Source organism: Schistocerca cancellata, chromosome 2 (genome assembly GCF_023864275.1).
Source record: "Schistocerca cancellata isolate TAMUIC-IGC-003103 chromosome 2, iqSchCanc2.1, whole genome shotgun sequence".
NCBI lineage: Eukaryota > Metazoa > Arthropoda > Insecta > Orthoptera > Acrididae > Schistocerca > Schistocerca cancellata.
The window spans coordinates 270,502,498-270,510,715 of NC_064627.1; the positions used below are offsets into that span (position 1 = coordinate 270,502,498).

Here is an 8,218-nt window from a genome sequence, read left to right on the forward strand (position 1 = left end):
CGACACGCGGGTCCGACATGTACTAATGGAACGCGGCCGATTTAAAGCTACCACCTAGCAAGTGTGGTGTCTGGCGGTGACACCACAGTATTATGTAGTCACTTCCCTCTACAGGTCCTAGAGGTTTGTAACGGGAATTTCCGAACACCCTGTAGATATGTCAGTGGATCATTTCAAAAGGCGCTACGGTTTATAAGACTGTAGCCGGCTTGGGCGTATGCCGTTACTACCTGCCCTCCCTGCCACCCCCTGGTAAACACGACGGTGTTGCCGCCCTGGTCAGGTACCCAGTTCGCCTTGTCGGTTAATACAAACACAACACTGCCACTACCAGCGCCTGCAAGCAAAACACACCAACTAACGCATGCGTGTGACACCACTAAGTCACGGCTCAAAGGCGACGCACAGAGTCGAAGTTTCAAACGGAACTAGCTTGAGTATACACAGATATCGGACGCGGCAAGGAAACCGAGAAACATTTATCCAAGAATATCGCAGCGAAAAACTAGGTTGCCGTAGAACCGCAGTACCGCAGTCTGACCCCAGCTTTCGCGTAAGATTAGAAAAACCCAATCGGTTAAAACCAATACTTTTATTATAGTTTTGAATAACCTTCGGTATTTATTTGGTCTCTGTTATAACAGATGTTTTTTTATTTTTTTTACTAAAAACGGTAAAAACTGATATCAAACAACCATAGCAGCAGTGCTAAAATTTCTAGTTTTTAAATAAACCCACCGTATTTAACGTAATATCGTTTCGCACTTTTTTCGAAAAATTGACTCCAAAATTCAGGTTCGTCTTATACTAGAAATTAATATAAAAATGTCGAGTCTGATTTAAAATTCTCGCTGGTCTTAAAAATGGCCATATATTCGAAGCCGCGGAAAATCTATATCTGGCAAAATTGGAGTAAACTGGAAGCGGCAGTGCACCAACGCGACGAACATTGAGTTGCGGGGATTCAAAAGCTTGCTAACACTGCCTCCCTCCCGCCCCGCCATCACAAAGCCAGAACTCTGTCTAGCCTATGATGCGTCATTACAGCCACAATGCCAGCGAACTTGAATTGAAAGTGATTTGTGTTATGGGTAACAGTACAATATTTTTGTTGGTAGTTAGTTTCGTAATGGAAAAAAAGTAAAAAGTATTGTTATGATGCTGGCTGTAAATTGAAAGTAATAGTATATGCAGAAGAACATGGAAACAGAGCAGCTGAGCGGCATTTTGGTCCTCCACAAACAGAAAAATACCATTCGTGAATGGCGTGCTAGTAAAGAAGAACTGAAAAACGTGAAGACTTAATGTGCAAATAGAGGACGGAATGCAAAATGGCCAAAACTAAAAGGTGTCGTATTGAAATGGCTTGAAGGATCTCGTCAAAGTAGCACTGGAATTGATACAAAAATGATTCAAATACACACTCGTAAACAAGCGATACAGTGCAACTTAACAGACTAAAAGGGATGGTTTTGGTTGATGCCTCAGCTTTATGAAGCGTCATGGAATCAGCATGCGAACCAAAACCAAAATATCCCAGAAAATGCACAGGAGTATGAAGAGAAAATTTTTACTTTCCATCCCTTTATTATTTAATATCGAAAGAAAATCAGTGTGGATCTAAGTCAAATAGCGAATACGAACGAAACTACTCTGACATTTGATGTGTCGAATAGCAGAACTGTTGCCAGGAAAAGTGCTAAAACTGTAACTATAAAAACAATTGGACATGAAAAAAAGAACTACGCTATTGTCCTTTCATATTGTGCTGACGGTACTAAAATTAATCCAATGATCATTTTCAAGCGCAAAACAATCCTAAATCCTTCTGAAATACGACCTGTTGTTCATGTACATGACAAGGGTTGGTGGACGAGGCTGGTATGAAATTATAAAGTAACAGACTGTGGGGGAGAAGGAAAGGTGCTTTACTGAAGAATAATTCTCTTCTTGTGTTACATGAGTTTAGCTGTCATTTGAAATATTGCGTGAAAGAGAAAATGCGATAGGAAAATACAGAGCTTGCTGTTATTCCAGGAGGACTTACGTCACAACTGCAACCTCTTGATGTCTCGATAGCTAAACCATTTAAAGTGTTTATGTGAGAGGACTGGAACAAATGGATGATGGATGAAAGAAACACATCATGAATCCACTCCGATGGGAGCTTTAAATCGACCTACAATCAAACAAATGTGTCAGTAGATAAAACAGTCGTCGTCTAGAGTGAGAGAAGAGATTATTGTTAAATCTTTCAAGAAGTGCGGCGTGGTTACACTCTCGATGGCAGTGAGGACCATCTTAAATATGAAGAGGACAACGATGACGACGAAGAAGAATGTTCAGATGACGATTTTCAGGAACTTTAAAAGTCAGTTCGGTTTTATAAACTAAGAACTTTTTAGTACGACTTTGAAATCTAATAATAAAATTGGTAATAATGTTATTTAAAAAAATGGCTTAAAAATTTAAGATGCGTCTTGCAGTCCGTAGCGTCTTATAGTCCGTAAAACACGATATTCTAAAAACGAGTAATTTTTATTTGTAAAATTTCCATAGCTTTGAAATATTGCGTTATTGTAGAAAATAGGTAAAGCGAACAGCACTATGGCAATAATAATTCCGACGGGAACGAGCAAGAAATTCATGGCATAAGGAGTGGTTCAAATGGCTGTGAGCACTATGGGACTTAACATCTGAGTTCATCAGTCGTCTAGAACTTAGAGCTACTTAAACCTAACTAACCTAAGGTCAACACACACATCCATGCCCGAGGCAGGAGTCGAACCTGCGACCGTAGCATAAGGAGTGGTACAGCATTGCTGAGACAATCAACCCGTTCCAAGGTGGATTAATCTACTGGATGGTGTGCGTGTACATGCAGTGTGCAAGGCTTGTGTTATTGGTTTATACGGTTGTGAAGAGTTGTATTACAGAATAGTACCGTCCCTAGTCTGGAAGTATTTTACGAAGTGCAATGCTACATTTGGTTTAAGAGATTAAGGACGGAAGAAGGTACAACAAACTTGTGATATCATGTTAGATGAAATCTTATGACTTACCAGTTCATTCATAGTTTGCAATAAAAATTGAAAGTAGCTGATTTGTTGCCTGTCTGCGTAGTATTCCTTATGTGCTTGTAGTCCTTGAAAACGGACAAATTGACGCGAAAAATAGAGTTTTTAAATTCCAGTTTTCACCCTTTAGCACTCACTATTCCTAACTGCCAAATGTTGCAACGATGCTCGATTACAACATGATTTTTAGTAGAATGTGGTTGGTTGGTTGGTTGATTGGGGGGGAGTGGACTAAACAGCGAGGTCATCGATCCCAGCGAATGAGGGAGGATGGGGAAGGAAGTCGGCCGTGTCCTTTCAGAGGAACCATCCCGGCATTTACCTGAAGCGATTTACGAAAATCGCGAAAAATCTAAATCAGGTTGGTCGGACGCGGATTTGAACCTCCGTCCATCCTGAATGCCAGTCCGGCGTGCTAACCACTGCGCCACCTCGCTCAGTTTACGAGAGTTTCAAGAAATTAGAATCAGTAGGAGAAAATTGGTGACTTTTGTAGTATTCAACCACTCACCAATTTTCGTGAAGAGCAGCGGATAGTGGATGGGCTAAGTTTTCTTTTATTTGCCTATTTAATTTAGTATTTTGATTTTATGTATCTTGGAACTGAGGGAGGTCAAAAATGTTTAATCTTGGCTCGATGTGTACGTTGATTACTCGATATAACAGGAATATAAAGCCGAAAATTGGTTATTTCAGAGACCGGTTATTTTGAGCGCTTTTAATGATCAGGTTGAACTTGCGCTGAAAGAAAAAACGATATAGCCGAAAACCGATTTGCTAATTTCCAAGAATGATTGCCTATCGAAGTCGCGGAGTCCAAATGATACACATCGAACGTGCGATTGCAAATCGATCATGAGACTCTGGTGGCGGGCGTTATGATCAGTTATTTGTGATCGTCATTTTTATGTTTTCCGTCGTCCCTTTAGATGCTCTGAATTACATACCTCGGTGAACTATTTGTGAGTTGCTTGGGAAACCCGGACGATTCCCGTCGATAGTGAGTGTGATGTCTGGTGTTCTTGACGTTTCTTCGGCGTATTCTCTCACATGGAAAAATTTAATTCCATGCTTATCCAGCGTAGAAAATTGTTTGACTTTTTGTCGCAAATATCGAGTACTACCGGACGACGAAAGGAGGGACAGTGTAGACTGTGGTGGTGTGAAGTGTGTAAAACTTCGTAAGAGGAGTTTCGATGCTGAAATACCGTTACAATTTCATTGCAGAAAGTCCGGAAAACGAACGGAGTATCAGGAAGGATAAGTGGTTCGACTCTTCCAAATTATCCATCCAGAACAGAGTAATTCTTCTATCTTGCAGGATTCGAGACTACACCTTGCAAGCTACAGCATCGGAAACTGACTTATCATCAGCTAATACTGTGTGTGACTATTTCGTGTTTTGCAGAGAAGTGTGTTATGCGGTAGTGACAAACGACGGTATACCAATTGGTGGACCTAGTAAAGTTGTGGAAGTGGACGAATCTCATATAACTAGAAGGAAGAGCCAGAGACGATGACCTTCAAAGAGTGAAATCGATCATATTTGAGTATTCGGTGATATAGAAAGAGAGTCCTGGAAGTATTCCGTTGTGAGAGTACTATGCAGAGACAAGGTCACTTTAGTGGGATAAATTCTAGCGTCCGATACCACCCGTCGGCTTTGACCAATGACGTCATAAGTAAGGCAAAGATGCTGCAATGGACAATCTATGAATGGAACATATCATACTCTTGAACGAAAGTAGCATGCCATAAAATAATACATTTAACGCGACAATTATTTACGCGTGAATTTCAATTAAACGAATTGAAGATGACTGAAATAAATAAGAACAAGAGAGCAATTACAAGTGCATATATATTATGTTTTCCACACGTACTGCAAGAACGATCTAAATAATGAACCGTCGAATAATTGGAATCGGTAACTAGAAGCAACCTATGTAGAAGCTCATTTCTAGTTACCGATTCCAGCATTACTGACCCCCTATACTTCATAAATTCCCCGCAGACTTCTCTACAGAACAAGAACCAGTCGACTACAGTGCCACACGAGACCCCTGCTTCGTGCATGACAGATCTGCAAGAATATTCACAGCAAAAATAGTAGGTTAGCATGACAATTACTTCTAAATTCAGCCTCAATCTTTCGCACCACGTCCCCCTGCCTATGGCTCTCCATATATTATTTTTTCTGCACCTCCACATGTATTCGTCGGAAGTTCGTGATAACGCAACCTTCGTCAAAACCATATAATTTCCACAGACACTGCACTTGCAAAATTCAGCAATGACGCTCAATGATTGCAAAAATTTTATAGTTGATTTACGGTCACTCATTTTCTGAAGCAGAATTTTCGCAGTAAAAACAACTGACTAATCCATAATGAACAGCGTGAGAAATAAGACCTCCTAATCACGACTACTTATAAATCATGACTACTTTCATTAACAAAAGATGCCGAAAACAAATTACGAGACCAAAATAAAACAATGTACATCGAAGTTTGAATATACGCGCGTAACGAGGAATGCACTCCATCTTCAGGCCACAAGTAGCCCATCTGGACCATCCGACCGCCGTGTCATCCTCAGTTGAGGATGCGGATAGGAGGGGTGTGTGGTCAGCACACCGCTCTCCCGGTCGTTATGATGGTTTTCTTTGACCGGAGCCGCTACTAGTCGGTCGAGTAGCTCCTCAATTGGCATCACGAGGCTAAGTGCACCCCCAAAAATGGCAACAGCACATGGCGGCTGGATGGTCACCCATCCAAGTGCCAACCACGCCCGACAGTGCTTAACTTCGGTGATCTCACGGGAACCGGTGTATCCACTGCGGCAAGGCCGTTGACGCGTAACGAGGAAACCCAGAGAAATCATTTAACGTTCATCGAGAGCAATCTGCGGCACAAACAAAATAACATCACACATTACGTCATTGGTCAAAGCCGACGGGTGGTATCGGACACTATAATTGATCCCTTTAGTGGTTCTGATAAAGCACTTCATACTGCCTGGTACTAAGGTCATTACCGACGGGTTTCAGTGCTACAAGACTCTGAAAGCTGAAGGATTCGACCACGAGTTCGTGACCCACTCTGTAGAGCCCAGTCTTCAGATGACCCAAGTGTGCACACGCAGAACATCGAGCGGCTATAGAAATCTGTGAAGTCTTCCATTAGAAGAGAAGGGCGTCCAGGACAAAGAGACGAACTATACTTGTTTCAGTACCTCTCTTTCCACAACTTGCGTTTGCAGGGAAAAGTTAACGCATGTGACACTCTGCCGATATTATTTCGTGATATTGGCAGAGTTTACCCCGGCTGTGGCAAAAAGGGTATTGTCTGTAAAGCGTACACATCACATGGACTTTCACATGACGACAACACCGACGAAGAGTAAGGTAAGTTGTCTCCTTTGTAAATACAAGTACTTTTGTAACGCTCTTCTTTTGTTGTTGCTGTAGTGAACACTGCGAATATACTCATAACGCCCGCCACCGAAGTCGCATGATCGATTTACAATCGCATGTTCGATATGTATCGTTTGGACCCCGCGACTTCGATAGGCAATCATTCTTGGAAATTATCACCGATTGTATCAGCGATAATCACCACCCCAACTTTGGGGCTGTCGGGCGAGATATACTGTAGGCCAGCCCGATGGGGCATACTGACTTACCTAGCGGCGCGGGCGGAGGCCGCGGTCCCAGCGAGAAGACCGCCGACCGGCCGAGGCGCTTCTCCTGCAGCTCTCGGTACTGCTCGTGGTCCAGCACGTCCAGCTGCACGAACTTGTGGCCGGCCGGGGGCGGCGGGGGCGCGTCCAGCCCCCACACCGACGCCACCGCCACAGCCGCCGCCAGCACCGACAGCGCCCGCGCCGCTCCACGCATCCCGTCGCCCACGCACACAGCCTCAGCTCTGGGCGCACCGCGGAGCATCACATTGACCGCCTGTTGCCCGGCTACCGCTCAACAATGCTCCGACTCAACACCATGTTCCGATTCTGCCACATGGGGCACTAATGTCACGAGATATTTATTTACGACTATTGATGTTGGTGTATAGAATGTATGAGCCTGGCACGAAAACATCTGACTTTTGGAAAAATATCATACACACAATTCCGAAGACTGCAAGAGCTAACCAGTGCCAGAATTATCGTACAATCAGTAGACAACATTCCATTAGAACTACTGACGGCCTTGGGAGAGCCAGTCATGACGAAACTCTATCATTTGGTGAGCAAGATGTATGAGACAGGCGAAATACGCTCAGACTTCAAGAAGAATATAATAATTCCAATCCCAAAGAAGGCAGGTGTTGACAGATGTGAAAATTACCGAACTATCACTTTAATAAGTCACAGCTGCAAAATACTAACGTGAATTTTTTACAGACGAATGGAAAAACTGGTAGAAGCCGACCTCGGGGAAAATCAGTTTGGATTCCGTAGAAATGTTGGAACACGTGAGGCAATACTGACCTTACGCCTTATCTCTGAGGAAAGGTTAAGGAAAGGCAAACCTACGTTTCTAGCATTTGTAGACTTAGAGAAAGCTTTTGACAATGTTTACTGGAATACTCTCTTTCAAATTCTAAAGGTGGCAGGGATAAAATACAGGGAGCGAAAGGCTATTTACAATTTGTACAGAAACAAGATGGCAGTTACAAGAGTCGAGGGGCATGAAAGGGAAGCTGTGGTTGGCAGGGAGTGAGACAGGGCTGTAGCCTCTCCCCGATGTTATTCAATCTGTATATTGAGCAAGCAGTAAAGGAAACAAAAGAAAAATTCGGAGTAGGTATTAAACTCCATGGAGAAGAAATAAAAACTTTAAGGTTCGCCGATGACATTGTAATTCTGTCAGAGACAGCAAAGGACCTGGAAGAGCAGTTGAACGGAATGGACAGTGTCCTGAAAGGAGGATATAAGATGAACATCAACAATAGCAAAACGAGGATAATGGAATGTAGTGGAACTAAGTCAGGTGGTGCTGAAGGAATTAGATGAGGAAATGAGACACTTAAAGTAGTGAAGGAGTTTTGCTATTTGGGGAGCAAAATAACTGATGATGGTCGAAGTAGAGAGGATATAAAATGTAGACTGTCAATGGCAAGGAAAGCGTTTCTGAAGAA

The 8,218-nt window shown here is 42.8% G+C and overlaps 1 pseudogene; it reads right to left on the bottom strand.

Moving 5' to 3' along the window:
* Positions 1-5,815: 5,815 nt before the first annotated feature.
* Positions 5,816-5,932, bottom strand: LOC126164306 (5S ribosomal RNA; annotated as a pseudogene).
* Positions 5,933-8,218: the final 2,286 nt, after the last annotated feature.